The following is a 24739-nucleotide window of genomic DNA, read 5'->3' on the forward strand; positions in this document are numbered from 1 at the left end:
CCGCATTTGGAGTATTGCGTACAGTTCTGGTCACCGCATTATAGGAAGGACGTGGAGGCTTTGGGGCGGGTGCAGAGGAGATTTATCAGGATGTTGCCTGGTATGGAGGGAAAATCTTATGAGGAAAGGCTGATGGACTTGAGGTTGTTTTCGTTGGAGAGAAGAAGGTTAAGAGGAGACTTAATAGAGGCATACAAAATGATCAGGGGGTTAGATAGGGTGGACAGTGAGAGCCTTTTCCCGCGGATGGAAATGGCTGGCACGAGGGGACATAGCTTTAAACTGAGGGGTAATAGATATAGGACAGAGGTCAGAGGTAGGTTCTTTACGCAAAGAGTAGTGAGGCCGTGGAATGCCCTACCTGCAACAGTAGTGAACTCGCCAACATTGAGGGCATTTAAAAGTTTATTGGATAAACATATGGATGATAATGGCATAGTGTAGGTTAGATGGCTTTTGTTTCGGTGCAACGTCGTGGGCCGAAGGGCCTGTACTGCACTGTTTTGTTCTATGTTCCATCTCCCGTTGGAAGACCGAGACTCCATCTGTGACACCGAAGGGAACCCTTAGGAAGTCGTAGAGCCGCCCATCTGCTTCAAATGCAGTGTACGTGCGGTCGCCCGGGCGGATGGGGAACTGGTGGTAGGCGGATTTGAGGTCCACCGTGGAAAAGACCTTGTATTGTGCAATCTGACTGACCAAATCAGATATGCGGGGGAGAGGGTACGTGTCGAGCTGCGTATACCTGTTGATGGTCTGACTATAATCGATGACCATCCTATGCTTCTCCCCGGTCTCTACAACCACTACTTGAGCTCTACAGGGGCTGTTGCTGGCCTCGATAATACCTTCCTTCAGTACCCGCTGGACTTCCGACCTAATGAAGGTCCGGCCCTGGGCACTGTACCGTCTGCTCCTGGTGGCGACGGGTTTGCAATCCGGGGTGAGGTTCGCAAAAAGGGAAAGCGGGTCGACCTTGAGGGTCGCGAGGCTGCAGACAGTGAGGGGGGGGTATAGGGCCGCCAAATTTAACGGTTAAGCTCTGGAGGTTGCATTGGAAGTCCAATCCCAGGAGCGTGGCAGCGCAGAGGTGAGGGAGGACGTAGAGTCTAAAAGTGTTTAATTCTCTTCCCTGGACCGTGAGGTTCGCCACGCAGAACCCCTTGAGCTCTACAGAGTGAGACCCGGGGGCCAGGGAGATTCTTTGGTTAACTGAGTGTACGGGAAGAGAACAGCGCCTTACCGTGTTGGGGTGTATGAAGCTCTCTGTGCTCCCGGAGTCAATCAGGCAGGATATTTTGCGCCCATTGATGAGCACGGTCATCGTCGCAGTCGAGAGCGTTCGGGGCTGAGCCTGGTCCAGGGTCACCAAGGCAAGTCGTGGAAAAGGTTGAAGATTTTCTTCGGGTGGTGCGTGGTCATCCGAATCGGGGTCCTGAGACTCCAGCCAAAATGGCGGCGCCCGCGGGTCGCACATGGCTGGGGGTGGGCAAGATGGCGGCGCCCACGCATCGCATGTGGTCGCTGGGGAACAAGATGGCGGCGCCTGGGGCCCGCACATGGCTCAGGAAAATGAAGATGGCGGCGCCCGCGGCCCCCACGTGGCCCATGGAGAAAGTTGTGGTGGCGGCCCCAGTTAGCCCCCGGAGACAGCGGCGACTGCCCGGGCCTGGCATACCGCCACGAAATGCCCCTTTTTGCCACAACCTTTGCAGGTGGAGGAGCGGACCAGGCAGCGCTGCCGGGGGTGATTGGCTTGCCCGCAAAAATAACAGCGGGGCCCCCCGGGGTTGCCTGGTAGCTGCGCGGCACAAGCTTGTAGGGGGATGGGGGAATGCATCGGGGTCGGCCGCAGGTGGGTTCCCAAGGGGCTGCTGCGCGGTCGGGGAAGTCCGCGCTGGCATTTCGGGAGGCCACATCCAAGGAGCTAGCAAGGGCCCGTGCCTCCTTGAGGCTTAGTGTCTCTTTCTCCAGCAGCCGCTGACGGATTCGGGAGGACAGCATACCTGCAACGAATGCGTCCCGGATTAAAAGTTCTGTGTGGTCGCTGGCTGAAACTTGCGGGCAGTCACAGTTCCTACCCAGTACCAGGAGCACGCGGTAGAATTCATCCAGTGATTCCCGCGGGATCTGTCGCCTTGTCGCTAGCAGATGTCGGGCGTAAAGCTGGTTTACTGGGCGAATGTAGTGTCCTTTCAACAGGGCCATTGCGGCCTCGAAATCGTCCGCATCCTCGATGAGGGTGTAGATCTCTGGGCTCACCCTCGAGTGGTGAACTTGCAGTTTCTGGTCCTCCATATGTGCAGTCATGGCCGTCCTGAGGTACCCTTTGAAGCACGCCAGCCAGTGTTTGAAGGTTGCCACTGAGTTTGTCACGTGGGGGCTGGGTTGCAGACACTCCAGCTTGATTCGGAGCTCCATTCTTTAAAATCTAGTCCAATAAATTGATGCTCGATCAATAACTCCAGAAGCGAGATTGGATGACAATTGAAGGCTTTATTGGACTAGATGTTTCCCCCAGCAGCACAGGTACAGAATGCAGCAGCTAGAGAGACACAGACTCTTATACTCCGCCTTACTGGGTGGAATGAGCAGGCAGGCTTCACCAATGATCTTCCTGTCTCAGGTACCTCCCACACCAACGATCTTACAGCCTCAACCTAGGTACTGTAATACCCCTAATACCGACTACCACAGAAAGCAATTGTTGGAGAATGTGCGGAGGCTACTTCATGTAGTTATAATGCCCTCATAAGGGCAGGAGGTAGAAGTAGTGATGGCAATGAACATGGAGAAGGTCTTTAATTGGGTGGAGTGGGCTTATTTGCTGGAGATGCTGGTGCGGTGCGGGTTTGGGCAGGGATTTGTGCATTGGGTTTGGCTGTTGTACAGGGCATAGGTGGCAAGCGTCCGGACAAACTATATGAGTTTGGGTACTTTGGACTACATCGAGGGGCGAGACAGGATATCCACTCTCCCATTGCTTTTCGCCTTGGCGATAGAGCTGTTGACAATGGCACATAGGGCTGTGCGAGCGTAGAGTTTTGCTATATGCGGAATGTTTTGTTATTCTATTTCTCGGACCTGGTGGGCAGCATTGGCGGGATTATGAAGATTTGGGGGTAATTTGCCAGTTTTCAGGGTACCAGTTGAACATGGGAAAGAACTAGGGGCGGGATTCTCCGACATCCCGCCGGGCTGGAGAATCGCCGGGGGTGGCGTGAATCCCGCCCCCGCCGGCTGCCGAATTCTCCAACGGCGGGGTTTTGGCGGGGACGGGAATCGCGCCACGCCATTCGGCGGCCGCTAGCAGCAGTCCCCCGGCAATTCTCCGGCCTGCGATGGGCCGAGCGGCCGCTCGTTTTAAGCCGGTCCCGCCGGCGTATATTAGACCAGGTACTTACTGGCGGGACCTGGCTCTGCGGGCGGCCTCTGGGATCCTCGATGGGGCGCGGGGGGATCTGGCTCCGGGGGGTGCCCCCACGGTGGCCTGGCCCGCGATCAGGGCGGGCCTGTGCCGTGGGGGCATTATTTCCCTCCTCACCCGCTGCTGTGGACCTCCGCCATGGCCGGTGTGGGGACGAACCCCCCTGCGCATGTGCTGGGATGAGGCCAGCATACGCTGGTGCTCCCGCGCATGCGCCAACTCGCGCCAGCCGACGGAGGCCCTTCGCCATCGGTTGGCGCGGCGCCAACCCCGCCGGCGCCGGCCTAACCCCTGAAGGTGCGGAGGATTCCGCACCTTCTGGGCAGCCCTGCACTGGAGTGGTTCACGCCACTCCTCGGCGCTGGGACCGCCCGCCCGGCCGGGTAGGGGAGAATCCCGCCCAAGGTGTTCCCAATCAATGCTAGAGCTAGCGGGCACAGGAGGAGGTATGGGGAGTTGTCATTCAGGGTGGTAGGGGTGAGTTTTAGGTATTTAGGAATCCAGGTGGCGCAGAGCTGGGCCCAGCTGCACAAACTGAACTTGACATGATTGTAGATGGAATGAAGGCATATTTCAGGAGGTTGGATGTATAGCCGTGGTTGCTGACTGGGCACATGGAGACGGTGAAAATGACGGTGCTGCCCAGGCTTGTCTGTGTTCCAGAACCTCCCTATCTTTGTCCCGAAGTTCTTTTTCAGGAAGGTTAACGGGATAATTTTAGGTTTTGTGTGGGGGAGGGGGGGACCCTGCAGATGAGGCGGGTGTTTCTGGAGAGGAGCCAAGGTTGGGGGGGGGGTCTGCTGGCATTGCCGAATCTAAAAAATTATTATTGGGCAGCGAATATTGTGATGGTGAGGAAATGGGTTCTGGAGGAGATGTCGATTTGGGAGCGGATTGAGGCACCGTTGTGTAGGGGAACGGGTTTGAGGGCTCTGTTGTTGGCATTTCATTCATTCTCGCCAGTCATGTACTCCGTGAGCCATGTGGTGGTTTTGGCATTACAGGTGTGGAGCCTGTGCAGGCAACATTTTGGGCTGGAGGGCATGTCGATGCAGGCGCCGAAATGCAACAATCATAGCCGGCGGGGCTAGATGCAAGGTTCCAGGGGTGGTGGCAAGTGGGGATGGAGTATTTATTTTAGGGACTTGTTTGTAGGCGGCAAGTTTGGGAAGCTGGAAGCATTGGAGTAAGTTATGAGCTGCCAAAAGGGAATCTTTAGGTACCTGCAGGTGAGGGATTTCCTTTTTTTTTTATAATATCTTTATTCAAATTTTCAACTGATTTTCAACAAAACCCCCCCCAATACTGAAAAAAGAAACAAAAACATAAGAACGCAACCCGCAAGAATAATACATAGAATTTCCCCAAACTACCATAGCCCCCCATATAACAATAAAAACACAAATAGGGAAACACCCCATCCTAAGCCAAACGCCACCCCAGAAGAACCCCCCCCCCCCGGGTTGCTAACACTCTGCGAGAAAGTCTAGGAATGGTTGCCACCGCCTGAAGAACCCTTGCACAGACCCTCGCAAGGCAAACTTTATCCTCTCCAGCTTGATGTACCCTGCAAAGTCATTAATTCAGGCTCCCACGCTAGGGGGCTTCGCATCCTTCCACAGTAACAAAATCCTCCACCGGGCTACCAGGGACGCAAAGGCCAGAATACCGGCCTCTTTCGCCTCCTGCACTCCCGGCTCGTCCGATACCCCAAATAATGCTGCCCCCCAGCTTGGCTTGACCCGGGCATTCACCACCTTGGACATAGTCCTCACAAAGCCCCTCCAAAACCCATCCAGCGCCGGGCACGTCCAGAATATATGGGCGTGATTTGCTGGGCTCCCCGAGCACCTCACACATCTGCCCTCCACCCCCAAAGAACCTACTCAACCTCGCCCCCGTCATATGCGCTCTGTGAACAACTTTAAACTGTATCAGGCTGAGCCTGGCGCAAGAGGAGGAAGAATTAACTGTACTCAGGACATCAGCCCACAGACCCTCATCTATCTCCTCCCCGAGCTCCTCCTCCCATTTGCCCTTTAGCTCCTCCACCGAGGTCTCCTCCTCTTCTTGCAACTCCTGGTAAATCGCCGAGACCTTGCCTTCTCCAACCCATATCCCCGAGATCACCCTGTCCTGAATCCTGCATGCTGGAAGCAGCGGGAATTCCCTCACCTGCCGCCTCACGAACGCCCTCACTGGCATGTACCTGAAAGCGTTTCCCGGGGGTAGCCCAAACCTCTCCTCCAGCGCCCCTAGGCTCGCAAACGTCCCATCAATGAACAGGTCCCCCATTCTTTTAATCCCTGCCCGATGCCAGCTCAGAAACCCCCCATCCATCCTTCCCGGGACGAAACGATGGTTCTCTCGAATCGGGGACCAAAGCCTCCACTGCCCCCAAATCTTCAGAGTCAACGCCACCACCGGACTCATGGTGTACCTTGTCGGCGGGAGCGGCAACGGTGCCGTCACCACCGCCCTCAGACTCGTGCCCACACAGGAAGCCATCTGTAGCCTCTTCCACGCCGCCCCCTCCCCTTCCATTACCCACTTACAGATCATCGCCACATTGGCTGTCCAGTCGTAGCCACATAGATTCGGCAACAAGGGGGACAGGGGACACCCCTGCCTCATCCCCCGGTACAGACGAAAGTACTCCGACCTCCACCGGTTCGTAGCCACACTCGCCACCGGGGCTTTATACAGTAGCCTAACCCAACTGATGAACCCCTCCCCCAACCCAAACCTCCGCAGCACCTCCCAAAGATACTCCCAATCCACCCTATCAAAGGCCCTCTCCGCATCCATAGCCGCCAGTACCTCTGCTTCCCCCTCCACCGAAGGCATCGTTATTACATTAAGGAGTCTCCGCACATTGGTGTTCAGCTGCCGACCCTTCACAAATCCCGTCTGGTCCTCATGAATCACCCCCGGGACACAGTCCTCAAATCTCGTGGCCAGAACCTTCGCCAGCAACTTCGCTTCGACATTGAGGAGCGAGATCGGCCTGTACGATCCACACTGTAATGGGTCCTTTTCCCGCTTCAAGATCAAAGAGATCAGTGCCCTGGACATTGTCGGGGGCAAGATCCCCCCCTCCCTCGCCTCATTGAAAGTCCTCACTAGCAGCGGGCCCAGCAGGTCTACATACTTCCTATAAAATTCTACCGGGAACCCATCCGGCCCCGGGGCCTTCCCTGCCTGCATGCTCCCTAGTCCCTTAGCCAGCTCCTCCAGCCCAATCGGTGCCCCCAGCCCAACCACCTGCTCCTCCTCCACCCTCGGGAAACTCAGCCGATCTAGAAATTGGCGCATCCCTCCCTCCCCGTCAGGGGCTCCGACCTGTACAGCTCCTCATAGAAGTCCATGAATGCCTTGTTTATTCCCACCGCACTCCGCACCGTGTTCCCCCCTTTATCCCTAACTCCACCAATCTTCCTCGCTGCCTCCCTCTTCCGAAAACTCGCATTCTCCCCATACGCATACGCCGCCTCCTGCGCTTTCCTCCACTGCGCCTCTGCTTTCCCAGTAGTCAGCAAGTCGAATTCTGTCTGGCGGTTCCGTCGCTCCCTAAGTAGTCCCTCCTCGGGGGCCTCTGCATAGCTCCTGTCCACCCTTAATATATCCCCCACCAGTCTCTCCCTCTCTCTCTCCTCTCTTCTCCCTATGGGCCCTAATGGAGATTAGCTCTCCCCTGACCACCGCCTTCAACGCCTCCCAGACTACCCCTACCTGCACCTCCCCATTGTCATTGGCCTCAGAGTATCTTTCGATGCACCCTCGAATCTGCCCGCACACTTCCTCATCCGCCAACAGTCCCACATCGAGGCACCACAGCAGGCGCTGGTCCCTCTCCTCCCCCAGCTCCAGCTCCACCCAATGCGGGGCATGATCTGAAATGGCTATGGCCAAATATTCCGTGCCCTCCACTCTTGGGATTAGCGCCCTACTCACAATGAAAAAATCTATCCGGAGTAGGCTTTATGGACGTGGGAAAAAAAGGAAAATTCCCTGGCCACCGAGTGCCTGGCAAACCTCCATGGATCCACTCCCTCCATCTGGTCCATAAACCTCCTAAGCACCTTGGCCGCAGCCGGCCTCTTACCTGTCCTGGAGCTAGAACGGTCCAGTGCTGGGTCCAGCACAGTGTTGAAGTCCCCCCCCCCCATTATCAGGCTCCCCGCCTCCAAATCCGGAATCCGACAAAAACATGCGCTTCATAAATCCGGCATCATCCCAATTCGGGGCATATACGTTCACCAATACCACCCGCACGCCCTTCAACCTACCACTCCCCATCACGTACCGACCATTATCTGCAGGTGAGGGATTTCCTGAGGTGCCGTCGTTCCCGGGGCTGCTGGAGAAGTTGTTGTCGGAGGAAGAAATAGGCGAGGGGAAGGTGTTGGATATTTACAAGGAATTGATGGAGAGGGAGGGCACTCCGGTGGAGGAGATTAAGCGCAATGGGAGGAGGAGCTGGGAGGGGAGGTGCAGGTTGGGACGTGAGTAGAGGCCATGCGGAGGGTGAACGTGTCCTCGTATTGTGTAACGTTAAGCCACATCCAGATTAAAGTGGTACATAGAGCCCACATGACTGAGGCGAGGTTGAGTAGGTTCTTTGTGGCGGTGGAAGATAGGTGTGGGCGGTGCGCAGAGGGAGGCCCGTGAATCACGTCCACATGTTATGGGTGTGTCAAAGACTGAGGGGGTTCTGTCAGGGGGTTCTCGGATGTTTTGACCAAGGTTTTGGGTGTGAGAGTGGCCTCGAGACTGGAGGTGGCGATATTTGGTGTGACTGAAGATCCGGGAGTCTAGGTGGGAAGAGAGGCCGATGTAATGAACACAAGAACATAAGAACTAGCAGCAAAAGTAGGTCATCTGCCTCCTCAATCCTGCTCCGTCATTCAATAAGATCATGGCTGATGTTTTTGTGGATTCAGCTCCACTTACCCACCCACTCACCATAACGCTCAATTCTTTTACTGTTCAAAAATCTATCTATCTTTGCCTTAAAAACATCCAACAAGGTAGCCTCAACTGCTTCACTGGGCAGGGAATTCTACAGATTTACAACCTTTTGGGTGAAGACGTTCCTCCTCAACTCAGTCTGAAATCTCGTCCCCCTTATTTTGAGGCTATGCCCCCTAGTTCTAGTTTCATCCGCCAGTGGAAACAACGCCCCTGCTTCTATCTTATTCCCTTCATAGTTTTATATGTTTCATCAGATCCCCCCTCATACTTCTAAATTCCAATGAGTTTAGTCCCAGTTTACTCAGTCTCTCCCCAAAAGCCAATCCTCTCAACTCCAGAATCAACATAGTCAATCTCCTCTGTACCCCCTCCAGTGCCAGTACATCCTTTCTCAAGTAAGGAAACTCCAGGTATGGCCTCATTAGCACCCTATACAGCTGCAACATAATCTCTCTGTTTTTAAAATCTATCACTTCAGCAATGAAGGACAAAATTCCGTTTGCCTTCTTAATTACCTGCAGCACCTGCAAACCAACTTTTTGCGATTCATGCACAAGGACACCCAGGTCCCACTGCGTGGCAGCATGCTGCAATTTTTTTACCATTTAAATAAGTCAATTTTGATGTTATTCCTACCGAAATGGATGATCTCTCATTTGCCAACATTGTCCTCCATCTGCCAGACCCTTGCCCACTCATTTCAACTATCTATATCCCTCTGCAAACTTTAAGTGTCCTCGTCACGCTTTACTCTACCACTCATCTTAGTGTCATCTGCAAACTTTGAGACATTACACTTGGTCCCCAATTATCTATGTAAATTGTAAATAATTGCGTTCCCAAAACTGATCCCTGAGGTACACCACTAGCTACTGAAAGCCAACCGAAAACCCATTTATCCCCACCTTTTGTTTTCTGCTAGCTAACCAATTCTCTATCCATGCTAATACATTACCCGTAATGCCATGCACCCTTCTCTTATGCAACAATCTTTTGTGCAGCACCTTGTCAAATGCCTTCTGGAAATCCAGATACATCACATCCACCGGTTCCCCGTTGTCCACAACACTCATAATGTCTTCAAAGAATTCCAATAAATTAGTTAAACATGACCTGTCTTTCATGAACCCATGTTTCGTCTGCCCAATGGGACATTTTCTATCCAGATGTCTCGCTATTTCTTCCTTGATGATTGATTCAAGCATTTTCCCCACTACAGAAGTTAAGATAACAGGCCTATAGTTACCTGCCTTTTGTCTACCTCCTCTTTTTTTTTTTTAAACAGTAGCATCACATTTGCTGTTTTCCAATCTGCCGGGACCACCCCAGAGTCCAGCGAATTTTGGTAAATTACCACAAGCGCATTTTCTATTTCCCCCGCCATCTCATTTATTATCCTGGGATGCATTCCATCAGGGTCAGGATACTGGTCTACATTTAGGCCCATTAGCTTGTCCATCACTACCTCCTTCGTGATAATGTTTGTTTTAGATCCTCACCTCCCATAGCGTTGCCATCAATTATTTGCATGCTATTTATACCTTCCACTGTGAAGACCAACACAAAATACCTATTCAATGCCTCGTCCATTTCTTCATTTCCCATTATTAAATCCCCCTTCTCATCCTCTAAAAGAGCAATGTTTACCTTAGCAAATGTTTCTACAAACCGAAAAAGAGTGCCTATCTGTTTTTGTATTGGCAGCTAATTTACTCTCACAATCCATCTTACTTTTCTTTATAGCTTTTGTCGTGGCTTTCTGTTGACATTTAAAGATTTCCCAATCCTCCAGTTTCCCACAAATCTTTGCCACTTTGTATGCATTTTCTTTCAATTTGATACCCTCCTTTATTTCCTTAATATCCATGGCTGATTAGTCCTTTTCCTACAGTCCTTCCTCTTCACTGGTATATATTTTTGCTGAGTGTAATAATCCACAGGAGGCAGGGGTTCCGTCACCACACCAGTATTTATTTGCAATAACTTATATACAAGAGCAGCTCCAAACAGTGCTGCTAGCATTCCAGCCAACCAATAATGCCAATTGGAGGTCATTACACCCCCCCCCCCCCCCGCCAAGGTCAGAGGAATTCCTGCCAGCTGGCATTCCTCTGAGCTTCTTCCTGCTCCTCCTGTCCGGGTCTGTGACCTCTGTCGTCCGCCGGGTTGTTCGACGTGGGTGGGGTGTACCTTATAGGTGCCCGTCTTTTCCTTGACGACCTCCTTGGAAGTTGTACTTCCTTCTCCTCGGGGAGAGGTGTCGCGGCGGCCTCGTCGAACGTGTCCATCTCCGACTCTGACGACTGGATGACGGGGTCTGGAAAAATTGCTCAGGGCTGGGGTGTGGGTATCTTTCCCATCTGAGCTATCCCAGCTTGAGGCGGTTCTGCTTTGACTGCCTCCAGGTGTGGTTCCGCTGCCCTTATTTGGTCTAGGTGTTTCTTCAGCACTTTACCTCCTAGCGAAACTTTATATGATATGGGCCCTGTTTGGGACTCTACCTTTGACCCATGTTGGTCCATTCCCATAATTCTTGACCCAAACCGGTGCCCCCACCTGGAAATGTCTCTGCTGCCGACTATTATCATGCCCCCTGCGTTGGACCTCCTGTTGTTTCTCCACTTTCCCCGTTAAATTTGGGAAAAGGAGACTCAGCCTCGTTCGCAGCCGCCTTCCCATTAAGAGTTCAGCTGGCGGTATGCCCGTTGTGGAATGCGGTGTGGTCCTGTAATCAAACAGCCAGCGGGAGAGCTTTGTGTCCATTGACGCTGCCGGCTGCTTCTTGAGTCCCGCTTTTAGTGTCTGGACGCTCTCTCTGCCAAGCCGTTGGACGCTGGATGGTAAGGGGCCGTTTTGATGTGGCGGACTCCGTTTCCCTTTAGGAATTTTCCAAATTCCCCACTTGTGAATGCCGTTCCGTTGTCCGACACCAATACCTCCGGAAGTCCATGTGTTGCAAACGAGGCCCTGAGCTTTTCAATTGTCGATGCTGTGCTTGCCGCGTTTACCCGGTGGACGTCCAACCATTTGGAGTGGGCGTCCACTATCACCAAAAACATTGAGCCCATGAAAGGGCCCCGGCGTGGTCAATATGCAGGCGGGTCCACGGTCTGCCTGGCCATTCCCACGGGTGCAATGGCACAGCTGGTGGCACTCTTTGCCCCTGTTGGCACTCCTGGCACCGACGTACCAAGGCTGCTATGTCGGTGTCCAATCCTGGCCACCAAACGTAGCTTCGAGCTAGCATCTTCATTTTAGACACCCCTGGGTGTCAGTGATGTAACTCAGTTAAGATTGCCCGACGGCCCTGAGCTGGGACTATTACCCGGGCTCCCAATAATAGGATACCGTCTTCTACGGTTATTTGGTCCCTTCTGCTCCAGTATGGGTGCATCTGGGCTCCACTGGTCTCTCCAGTTCCCCTGTTAGCAGTAAATGCTTCAGCTTGGCTAAAACTTGGTCTTTTTGCATCCACAACCGAATATGTTGTGCGTCCAAAAAATCTAGAGTCATTACTGTCTCCTCTACTTTCGGTATTAGCGGCGGGGTGTCTGGGAGGGGAAGTCTGCTCAAAGCATCTGCATTTGCTACTCGCGTTCCCGGTCTGTGCTCCAGAACGTATCTATACGCCGCCAGTAGCAACGCCCAGCTTTTGATTCTAGCTGATGCAATCGGGGGTATTGACTTGTCTTCTTTTAATAACCCTAATAACGGCTCATGGTCCGTCACTATGGTGAATTTCTGCCCGTACAGATACTGGTGACATTTTTTTTACTGCAAATATCACCGCCAGTCCTTCCTTCTCAATTTGGGCGTACTTTCTCTCAGCCATCGCCAAGGTCCTCGAAGCATAGGCTATTGGCCGTTCTTCCCCATTCCTTCCTCTGTGGGCTAAGACGGCTCCTACCCCGTAAGGTGATGCGTCACACATGACCACCAACTCCTTCCTTGGGTCATAATGCTCTAGGACATTTTCGGATGACAGCTGTTCCTTAATGTCCCTAAATGCTCGGTTTTGGCGGGCGGACCATTTCCATTCTTGTCCCTTTTTTAGTAGCTGGTGGAGGGGTTCTAGGATGGACAACCTATTTTCAATAAATTTGCCATAGTATGTTACCAATCCTAGAAATGATCGTAGCTCCTGGACCGTGGTGGGAGCTGGGGCTTCTTTTATTGCCCTTACTCGGCCTTCCAATGGGTGTAAGCCCGACTCGTCTACTTTATATCCCAGGTATGTCACTTGTGGGGCCAGAAAAACACATTTTTCTCTTTTCAGCCGTACGCCTGCCTTTGCGAAACGCCTGAGCACTTCCTCCAGGTTCCTTAAGTGTTCCCTGTTTGTCCTACCCATGATTAAGACATCGTCCAAATAAATTGCCACCTGCGGTAGTCCCTGCAGAATATTTTCCATCGTATGCTGGAATATAGTGCAGGCTGATGACACTCCGAAGGGTAGCCTAGTATAACGAAAAAGTCGCTTCAGGGTGTTGATCGTAGCGAACGTCTGGGAGTCCTTGTCCAGTTTTAACTGCAGGTAGGCGTGGCTCATGTCCAGTTTTGTGAACAAAAGCCCACCTGCCAATTTGGCATATAGGTCGTCTATTTTCGGGATCGGGTATTTGTCCAACAGTGCGCATTTGTTTACCGTCTGTTTGAAATCTCCACAGAGACGTATCAAGCCGTCTGGCTTCAAAATTGGTACCACCGGCGCTGCCCATTCAGAGAACTGTACTGGTCTGATAATGCCGTCGCATCATAACCTTTCTATTTCGACATCTACTTTCTTCCTTAATGCAAAAGGTACCGGCCTGGCCTGACAAAATTTCGGAAGGGCTTCTGCGTCCACGTGCAAAGTTGCTTTGGCGCCTATAATTTCCCCCAAACCTTCTTGGAAGACCTCCAGGTATTTTTGGAGTACTCCACTCAACTGCCCGCTTCCACTCTGGAAAATTTTCATTCAATCTAAGTTTAGGTCTTTCAGCCAGTTCCGTCCTATTAAGTTCGGTCCGGAGCCCTCTACTATCGTCAATGGTAATCTGAGCAATTGTTTGTCATATTCCACGGGTACATGAGTCGTGCCTAGAACTTCCAGGGGTTCCCCCGTGTAGGTTTTAAGTTTCGTCGATGTTTTTGTTAGGGTTAGTGGCTGGAGTCCATCTTTGATTTTTTTAAATGTTGCCGTCCCATTACTGATACGGCCGCACTCGTGTCTATTTTCATTATTGTCGGCCGACCGTTCACCCGTGGGGTAATCTTAATAGGTTCTGCTTTCTTCGTCGCAATATTATATAACTGTTCCCCTTCGGAGGAGGATGGGGCATCTAGGTTGTGTACTTCCCTGCGTCCCCACCTGCTATTCCTCTTTTGCCACCTCCTTCTAGGGTTTCTGTCGCTGTTACCCCACTCTATCTGGTGCCAGAAACGGTCCTTCTCTGTTGGGGGAGCCTCAGCCGGTAGTTCCCTCTGTCTCCAGTTAGTCCTAGCAGACTTGGGGGCAGTTCTGGGGTTTTCCTTTGGCCCTCTGTTCCTCAGGCTTTTCCTGAGGGCGGCTATCTGGTAGCAGGACCCATTGTAGTAGTCCCTCTCCCAGGTATCTACCTCCATTGGCGTGCCCTGTAGTTCCTGCGCCCGACATGCTGCCTTTTCTAGGGACAGTGCAAGCTGTAACGCCCGCCTGCAGTCTAGCTGCATTTCCGCCAACAGGCGCTTCTGTATTTGGAGGTCATTTATGCCACACACTAACCGGTCCCGAAGCATTTCATTTAGCGTCGGGCCGAACTCACATTTTTCCGCCAGCCTTCTCAGGCGGGTCAAGAAATTTGTGACTGACTCTCTGTCTTCACGCTTCGTTGTGTAGAATCTGTACCTACGCAAAATGAGGGGTGGTTTGGGCTCAGAGTGCTCTTCCACCAATTTCGTTAATTCTTGGAAAGGTATCGTGTCCGGCGTATCGGGATAAGTTAGACTACGTATAATGGCGAAGGCTGAGGGTCCGCACGACGACAGCCGTATAACCCGTTTCCTTCCGTCCTCCGTTATCTCATTGGCCTGGAAAAAGTAACACATTCTCTCCACATACTGGGACCAGTCCTCAATAGTCGGGTCAAATGCATCCAACTTACTAAAAAGAGGCATTTTTGAAAGAGCAAGGCTTACCCTCCGAGTGCAGCAGCTGGTCTCCGCAAGGTTCTTTGTTTACCACGTCGCCACTGTAATAATCCACAGGAGGCAGGGGTTCCATCATCACACCAGTATTTATTTGCAATAACTTATATACAAGAGCAGCTCCAAACAGTGCTGCTAGCATTCCAGTCAACTTAAGACTGCCTCACAAAGCCTGCACAGGTGCTTATGTGGGCCCCCTCAATGAGCTATCATTGAGGGAGCTCATACTCCAATTGGCCAACCAATAATGCCAATTGGAGGTCATTACACTGAGCATTGCGAAAAATCGCTTTCAAGGTCCTCCACTGTCCCTCAATTGTCCCACCGTTAAGTCTTTGCTCCCAGTCTACCTTTCCGAACTCCTTCCTCATCCCATTGTTGTCTCCTTTGTTTAAGCACAAGACACCGGTATTGAATTTTACCTTCTCACCTTCCATCTGTATTTTAAATTTAACCATACTGTGATTGCTCCTTCAAGAGGATCCCTAATTACGAGATTATTAATTATTCCTGTCTCGTTACATAGGACCAGATCTAAAATAGCTTGCTCCCTCGTAGGTTCCATTACATACTGTTCGAAGAAACTGCTGCGGATACATTCTAGGAACTCCCCCTCAAGGCTCCCTTGACTGGCTTGGTTAGACCATCAACATATAGATTAAAATGACACCTGCCGAACCATTTTTACATGCATCAGTTATTTCTTTGTATGTTGCCCACCCGACCGTGATGTTACTATTTGGTGGCCTATAGACTACGCCTTTCAGCGACCTTTTCTCGTTACTATTTCTAATTTCCACCCAAATGGATTCAACCTTTCTCTCCATAGAACCTATATCATCTCTCATTACCACCCTAATGTCATCCTTACATATCACAGCTACACCACTTCCCTTCACCTTCCCGTCTGTCCTTCTGAATAGTCTGATACCCCTGGATACTTAACTCCCAGTCATGACCACTCTGTAACCTTCGGCTCAAATCTTTGGCCTTGTTGGGCGCTCGCTTGAGTGCAACGTGGCCGGAGAATACGAAGAAAGCCCTCCAGCGAGCCTCCTGACAGCCTCCACGCCTCCCGGGATTCTCTGAAGCCTTGCGAGACGTCAGATTCGGAAACCCACCCCAAATGGGCGTGACTGAATGACGCTCATGGAAGTACGTCATAAAACTACTTACGGCCTACCTGTGCGGGATCCAATGGCCTCCTTCGATTCACCGGCCACCCCAGGGAGGCTGCAGCCGGGCGCCAATCAGTGCTGGTCCAAAACATCATGGGTGCAACAGCACCCAGGGTGTCTCCAGGGTCATCACCGGCCCTTTTCAAGGATCCATGTTCCTTTTATTAATCGATGCCCAATCTAAATGGCTAGAGGTGCATACGATGGTCGGCACAACATCCTGCGCAACGATCGAGAAGATGCGTTTGTCTTTCAGTATGCATGGCCTCCCCGAGGTGCTTGTCAGGGACAAAGGCACTCCTTTCACAAGTGAGGGGATTACGAGGTTCATGAAGATGAAGGGCACATGCCATATCCACACCGCTCCATACCATCCGGCTTCCAATGGGTTGGCGGAGCGCGCAATGCAGATGTTCAAACGGGGCCTAAAGAAACAGTCTTCCGGGTCTATGGAAACTAGACTAGCTCGTTTTTGTTTTGGTATAGGACCACTCCACATGCGGTGACTGGGCTAGCTCCCGCGGAACTCCTAATGGGCCGGAGGCTTTGCACCCGCCTTAGCATGGTTTTCCCGGACATTGGCGCAAAAGTACGCCGCACTCAGGAACGGCAGGGTCATGGGCTTTCTCGGCATCGGCCAATTCGGCAGTTTGCGCCTGGTGATCCAGTGTTAGTTCGAAATTTTGCTGGTGGTGCCTTTCAACGAACGGGCCCGATCTCTTCCCAGGTGCAAGCCCAGGGTCGTCTCCAGCGCAAGCATACAGACCATGTTCGGTCCAGAAGGCCGCCTCTTCCGAAGATTCCCCACCCCGGAGCTCACGTCTACAGCCGCAGAGACCAGACACAGTGGAGGTTCATCCTCACGACCTTCCTCTGGTGCCGCACTCAAAGCACGCGCAGGTTGTTGCAGTACCGCGTGGAGATAGGGACGGCGAGTTGACGGAGGCATTGGACTCCAACTCCGAGATATAGACACAGGATGCCTCCGAGGGGAAGTCCTCGGTCCCACGGCCCGTGGATGTACAACCGTTATGCCGTTCATCACGGAAGCGCCGTTCTCCGTCTCGTTACACGCCTCCCGATCCAATGCCTTTTGTAAATGGTGTCCGGCCTGTGGCCATCCGTTCCACAAACCCCTTTAGCTCCTTTGCCGCGGCTGGCTCCCTCCCTGTCCTTGAACACGACCGATCCAACCTCGGATCAACGACCGTATTAAAGTCCCTCCCCCCATAATCAACCTATGCGAGTCCAGGTCCGGAATCTTCCCCAACACCCGCCTCATAAACTCCGCGTCGTCCCAATTTGGAGCGTAAATATTCACTAATACCACCGACATCCCCTCCAGCTTCCCACTCACCATAACCCCCTGAGTTCACCACTATATTCTCTACCTCAAATGACATCTGCTTATTGATCAAGATTGCAAGCCCCCTTGTTTTAGAGTCTAGCCCCAAATGAAATACCTGCCCAACCCAACCCTTCCTCAACCTAGTCTGATCCACTACCCTCGGGTATTTCTCCTGTAGCATTGCCACGTCCGCCTTCAGACTCTTCAAATGCGCAAACACGCAAGCCCTCTTGACCGGCCCATTCAGCCCTCTCACGTTCCATGTGACCAGCCTAATTAATGGGGGGGGAGACTATCACCCTTCTTGGGCCAGCCTCCAGCTCACGTCCCGAGCCTTCTCACGCACACCATCGGTTGTTCATCGTCATCGACCTCCAATTTATCTCCAAGCGCCAGTCCCTCCCCTGTTAGCAAAACAATTCCCCCCCTCCCACCCCCTCTAACAAAATAACAATCCCAACCCCCCATAACAAACTGATGACCAGGTCGCCCCCCCACTGCGCTTCCGTGAGCTAGCCCACCCAGCTACCTGGTAGCTCACGCCGATGGCGCTAAGCATCCTACCCCCCACTGGTGACCCTCCCCCCCGCTCAAACGTACATATGCAAAACATAGCAATCCCCAACAAACACAAAGAAGAAAATTCCACCCACCATCCCCCATTAAGAACCAAGTTAACCCGCATACTGAGCAATGGCCCAAAAAGTGGTACAAAAACCATACATACAAAACCCAAGGGAAAATAAACTTAGCAGCATAGGTACAGAATTACTCACCCCTAAGTTCAACGTCCTCCATCACCTGCCAGTCCCCTGCCCTTAACAAAGTTCATCGCCTCATCCGGCGATCCGAAATACAGTTATTGACCCTTGTACGTGACCACCAACGAGCTGGGTACAACATGCTGAACTTCACCCCCTTGTTAAAGAGGGACGATTTAACTTTATTGAAGCTCTCCCTTCTTTTGGCCAGTTCCGTACCCAAGTCCTGGTAAATGCGCAGCTCGTTATCTTCCCATTTGCAGCTCCTCGTCTGCCTGGCCCACCTCGAGATCTGCTCCTTGTCCATGAACCGGTGCATTCGTACCACCATCGCCCTCGGTGGCTCATTCATCCGTGGCTTCCTCATAAGCGCTCTGTGCGCCCTGTCCACCTCCAAGGGTCGAGTAAACGTAACTTCCCCCAGCAGCTTCTCGAACATACGCGCCACATATGCCCCTGCCACCGATCCCTCGATGCCCTCCGGGAGGCCAACGATCCTGACGTTCTGCCTACGTGACCTGTTCTCCAGATCCTCCGCCTTTTCTTGCAGCCTTTTCTGGTGGTCCCTCATCAGCCCCATCTCCGCTGCCATCGCGGTTAGCTGGTTCTCGTGCTCAGCCACCGCCTCTTCCACCTTCTGGATTGCCTGGCCCTGGGCTTCCAATCGTTGCTCCACCCGGTCAATCCCCGTCTTAATCGGGTCCAGGTACTCTTGCCTTTGCTTGGAAAAGCTCTCCTGAAGGAATTCCACCAGCTGCTCGCTGACCACTGGTCCGATAATCCCAGTGCCTGAGCCTCTGCCATGTTTTCCTGTGCTGCAGACTCCACTGCCTTCTTTACCCAATGATCTCTCCTTTGCAGACTACTTCTGGTCCACAAATCCATAAACTGGTGGGAGATTCTTCTCCTCTACCTTACCAGTCTCCTATTTTACCAATCAAATCCCCCATAAGTCGGGGAAAAAGGTCTCAAAGGTCCACCACAAGCAGGAGCTACCAATTAAGCGACCATTCACTTCATGGCTGCCACCGGAAGTCTTCTTCGAGGAGGATTTTTAAAAACATTTTAAAAATAAATTTAGAGTACCCAATTCATTTTTTCCAATTAAGGGGCAATTTAGCTTGGTCAATCCACCTACCCTGCACATCTTTGGGTTGTGGGGGCGAAACCCACGCAAACATGGGGAGAATGGGCAAACTCCACACGGACTCCACCAAGGGCCGGGATCGAACCTGGGACCTCGGTGCCGTGAGGCAGCAGTGCTACTCACTGCGCCACAATGCTGCACTTCTTCGAGTAGGATTGAGGAGTCAGCAAAAAGGGGGGGGGGGGGGGGGGGGGGTGATGGGGTAAAAATTTGGAAGGCAGGATGTGGTGGGGTGTTGGTATCGCAGGAGGTTGGGGATTTGTGTCTGTTCAGGTTGATGTGTTGCGCCTCTGATATTTTGTGTATATATGTAAAAAGCCTCGAATAAAAGTATATATTTTAAAAAGAGTGGACTTTTCTTCTCCTACTAACGATTTGCATGGTCTCCTCCATCCACAGTTCTTGCTGGCATTACTTTCCCCATCAATTTAAATTGGTGGTCTTCTTTGGGTGAGGCAGTTGGTGACCTGCTCAAAAATAAATAATATCGACTTTCTATTTTTTTTAATAAATATTTTATTGAAAATTTTTGGTCAACCAACACAGTACATTGTGCATCCTTTACACAATATTATAACAACACAAATAACAATGACCTATTTTATAAACAAAAAAATGAATAAATAATAAATAACAAAAATGAAAACTAACCCTAATTGGCAACTGCCTTATCACAAGTAACACTCTCCAAAAATATAATTTAACAGTCCAATATATAATTATCTGTCGCAACGACCTATACATATTATACAGTATATATTAACAACCCTGAGAGTCCTTCTGGGTCCTCCTCCCCCCCCCCCCCCCCCCCCCCGATCCTGGGCAGCTGCTGCTGCCTTCTTTTTTCCATTCCATCTATCTTTCTGCGAGGTATTCGACGAACGGTTGCCACCGCCTGGTGAACCCTTGAGCCGACCCCCTTAGAACAAACTTAATCCGCTCTAGCTTTATAAACCCTGCCATGTCATTTATCCAGGTCTCCACCCCCGGGGGCTTGGCTTCTTTCCACATTAACAATATCCTGCGCCGGGCTACTAGGGACGCAAAGGCCAAAACATCGGCCTCTCTCGCCTCCTGCACTCCCGGCTCTTGTGCAACCCCAAATATAGCCAACCCCCAGCTTGGTTCGACCCGGACCCCCACTACTTTTGAAAGCACCTTTGTCACCCCCATCCAAAATCCCTGTAGTGCCAGGCATGACCAAAACATATGGGTATGATTCGCTGGGCTTCTCGAGCACCTCGCACACCTATCCTCCACCCCAAAAAATTTACTGAGCCGTGCTCCAGTCATATGCGCCCTATGTAATACCTTAAACTGAATCAGGCTTAGCCTGGCACACGAGGATGACGAGTTTACCCTGCTTAGGGCATCTGCCCACAGCCCCTCCTCGATCTCCTCCCCCAGCTCTCCTTCCCATTTCCCTTTTAGTTCATCTACCATAGTCTCCCCTTCGTCCCTCATTTCCCTATATATATCTGACACCTTACCATCCCCCACCCATGTCTTTGAGATCACTCTGTCCTGCACCTCTTGTGTCGGGAGCTGCGGGAATTCCCTCACCTGTTGCCTCGCAAAAGCCCTCAGTTGCATATACCTGAATGCATTCCCTTGGGGCAACCCATATTTCTCAGTCAGCACTCCCAGACTCGCGAACTTCCCATCCACAAACAGATCTTTCAGTTGCGTTATTCCTGCTCTTTGCCACATTCCATATCCCCCATCCATTCCCCCCGGGGCAAACCTATGGTTGTTTCTTATCGGGGACCCCCCCAAGGCTCCAGTCTTTCCCCTATGCCGTCTCCACTGTCCCCAAATCTTCAGTGTAGCCACCACCACCGGGCTTGTGGTGTAGTTCCTCGGTGAGAACGGCAATGGGGCTGTCACCATAGCCTGTAGGCTAGTCCCCCTACAGGACGCCCTCTCTAATCTCTTCCACGCTGCTCCCTCCTCCGCTCCCATCCACTTACTCACCATTGAAATATTAGCGGCCCAATAATACTCACTTAGGCTCGGTAGTGCCAGCCCCCCCCCCCATCCCTGCTATGCTGTAAGAATCCCTTCCTCACTCTCGGGGTCTTCCCGGCCCACACAAAACCCATGATGCTCTTTTCAATCCTTTTAAAAAAAGCCTTCGTGATCACCACCGGGAGGCACTGAAACACAAAGAGGAATCTCGGGAGGACCACCATCTTAACCGCCTGCACCCTCCCTGCCAGTGACAGGGATACCATATCCCATCTCTTAAAATCCTCCTCCATTTGTTCCACCAACCGCGTTAAATTTAACCTATGCAATGTGCCCCAATTCTTGGCTATCTGGATCCCCAGGTAACGAAAGTCCCCTGTTACCTTCCTCAACGGTAGGTCCTCTATTTCTCTACTCTGCTCCCCTGGATGCACCACAAACAACTCACTTTTCCCCATGTTCAATTTATACCCTGAAAAATCCCCAAACTCCCCAAGTATCCGCATTATTTCTGGCATCCCCTCCGCCGGGTCTGCCACGTATAGTAGCAAATCGTCCGCATACAAAGATACCCGGTGTTCTTCTCCTCCTCTAAGTACTCCCCTCCACTTCTTGGAACCCCTCAACGCTATCGCCAGGAGCTCAATCGCCAGTGCAAACAATAATGGGGACAGAGGGCATCCCTGCCTTGTCCCTCTATGGAGCCGAAAATATGCAGATCCCCGTCCATTCGTGACCACGCTCGCCATCGGGGCCCTATACAACAGCTGCACCCATCTAACATACCCCTCTCCAAAACCAAATCTCCTCAACACCTCCCACAAATAATCCCATTCCACTCTATCAAATGCTTTCTCGGCATCCATCGCCACTACTATCTCCGTTTCCCCCTCTGGTGGGGCCATCATCATTGCCCCTAACAGCCTCCGTATATTCGTGTTCAGCTGTCTCCCCTTCACAAACCCAGTTTGGTCCTCGTGGACCACCCCCGGGACACATTCCTCTATTCTCATTGCCATTACCTTGGCCAGGATCTTGGCATCTACATTTAGGAGGGAAATAGGTCTATAGGACCCGCATTGTAGCGGGTCCTTTTCCTTCTTTAAGAGAAGCGATATCGTTGCTTCAGACATAGTCGGGGGCAGTTGTCCCCTTTCCTTTGCCTCATTAAAGGTCCTCGTCAATACCGGGGCGAGCAAGTCCACATATTTTCTATAGAATTCGACTGGGAATCCATCCGGTCCCGGGGCCTTTCCCGCCTGCATGCTCCTAATTCCTTTCACCACTTCTTCTACCTCGATCTGTGCTCCCAGTCCCACCCTTTCCTGCTCTTCCACCTTGGGAAATTCCAGCCGATCCAAGAAGCCCATCATTCTCTCCCTCCCATCCGGGGGTTGAGCTTCATATAATTTTTTATAAAATGTCTTGAACACTCCATTCACTCTCTCCGCTCCCCGCTCCATCTCTCCTTCCTCATCCCTCACTCCCCCTATTTCCCTCGCTGCTCCCCTTTTCCTCAATTGGTGTGCCAGCAACCTGCTCGCCTTCTCCCCATATTCGTACTGTACACCCTGTGCCTTCCTCCATTGTGCCTCTGCAGTGCCCGTAGTCAGCAAGTCAAATTCTACATGTAGCCTTTGCCTTTCCCTGTACAGTCCCTCCTCCGGTACTTCCGCATATTGTCTGTCCACCCTCAAAAGTTCTTGCAGCAACCGCTCCCGTTCCTTACTCTCCTGCTTCCCTTTATGTGCCCTTATTGATATCAGCTCCCCTCTAACCACCGCCTTCAACGCCTCCCAGACCACTCCCACCTGGACCTCCCCATTATCATTGAGTTCCAAGTACTTTTCAATGCACCCCCTCACCCTTAGACACACCCCCTCATCTGCCATTAGTCCCATGTCCATTCTCCAGGGTGGGCGCCCTCCTGTTTCCTCCCCTATCTCCAAGTCCACCCAGTGTGGAGCGTGATCCGAAATGGCTATAGCCGTATACTCCGTTCCCCTCACCTTCGGGATCAACGCCCTTCCCAGCACAAAAAAGTCTATTCGCGAGTAGACTTTATGGACATAGGAGAAAAACGAGAACTCCTTACTCCTAGGTCTGCTAAATCTCCACGGGTCTACAGCTCCCATCTGCTCCATAAAATCTTTAAGTACCTTGGCTGCTGCCGGCCTCCTTCCAGTCCTGGACTTCGACCTAGCCAGCCCTGGTTCCAACACCGTATTAAAATCTCCCCCCATTATCAGCTTTCCCATCTCTAGGTCCGGAATGCGTCCTAGCATCCGCCTCATAAAATTGGCATCATCCCAGTTCGGGGCATATACGTTTACCAAAACCACCATCTCCCCCTGTAGTTTGCCACTCACCATCACGTATCTGCCCCCGTTATCCGCCACTATAGTCTTTGCCTCGAACATTACCCGCTTCCCCACTAATATAGCCACCCCCCTGTTTTTCGCATCTAGCCCCGAATGGAACACCTGCCCCACCCATCCTTTGCGTAGCCTAACCTGGTCTATCAGTTTCAGGTGCGTTTCCTGTAACATAACCACATCTGCCTTAAGTTTCTTAAGGTGTGCGAGTACCCGTGCCCTCTTTATCGGCCCGTTCAGCCCTCTCACGTTCCACGTGATCAGCCGGGTTGGGGGGCTTCCTACCCCCCCCCCCCCCCCTTGTCGATTAGCCATCACCTTTTTCCAGCTCCTCACCTGGTTCCCACGCAGCTGTATCTCCCCCAGAATATCGACTTTCTAAATGACGATCTTGGAAATGTTTAAGTTTGATTCCTACTTTCAATCAGGACTTGACCCTCTTCCACCAGAATGGTGTGGAGATTGAGAGTGCTGCTGACAAAAGCTGTGATAGGGGGTTTCCATATCCAACTCTCATGAACATCACCATGCTGATCTGAGTTTATAAAATAAAATTATTGAAGGATTTCATAGAAAGCTCACTTATAATTGACCTGAAAACCGTGTGTCTTTCGCTCAAAGATGCAAAGTACTCACAAACTGCACTGAGACTTTCATACAGCTAACTGGAATGTATGCTAGAACAAGACTATCATTTCTGTTTGCCTCCTTAGTAATGGTCTTGATAATAGTACTATGGCAACATGATTTTAACATAAACTGTAAGGCCGAAGACTAAAAATGTGTTCACCATTAATAAATAAGAGATAAATATACTGCATACTTAACTGAGTGCATGTATTTCAATTTAAAAAATAATATATTGAACTTAAAACCATTGGGAAATCATTTGAAAACCTCAAATTGGGTGCAAAAATTCAAGTACCTTCTGGGATCTCCTTTCCATCGCTTCACTGTCACATCAACTGACCCATCTCACGAATCTTACTTCCTGAAAATAAAGCAGTCCATCATTACTGATACAAAATCAATACATGTTTCTGCCTGATAGCAAGATTTGCAATCATTGCTCAAAAATGAAGGTGATATGCATTACTGATCACAAATCAAAAAGGTGAGGGTAAAAATAGCAGGAATATATCACCTCTGAACTGTTCTCTGTCCGACAGATCTGACAAAGGCCTTGTATGGTTGAATATTGAGCGTTTATTGATAACTCCTAACAATGTTCATATATACAGATATATGCACGGTCTAGCTCAATCTTTGAACTAACTCCATACTTTCTTCCACACAGGTCTCTGTCCAGTCCATAACTGATCATAGTCTCAGGTCATCTATCTCTTAACGTCACACTGTGGGCGCTACTGTTTCCCATTCCTACATTAACCCTTGG

General features: G+C 51.3%; 1 long non-coding RNA gene across 1 annotated transcript in view; it reads right to left on the reverse strand.

Annotated features, from left to right (window-relative positions):
• Positions 1-24329, reverse strand: part of LOC140384816 (uncharacterized) — a 1322501-nt gene extending 1298172 nt beyond the window's left edge. The window contains exon 1 of the long non-coding RNA XR_011933146.1: positions 24269-24329. This is a non-coding gene — a long non-coding RNA (uncharacterized lncRNA). The remainder of the gene's footprint in view (positions 1-24268) is intronic.
• Positions 24330-24739: the final 410 nt, after the last annotated feature.

The sequence above is a fragment of the Scyliorhinus torazame genome, chromosome 10 (genome assembly GCF_047496885.1).
Source record: "Scyliorhinus torazame isolate Kashiwa2021f chromosome 10, sScyTor2.1, whole genome shotgun sequence".
Taxonomy (NCBI): domain Eukaryota; kingdom Metazoa; phylum Chordata; class Chondrichthyes; order Carcharhiniformes; family Scyliorhinidae; genus Scyliorhinus; species Scyliorhinus torazame.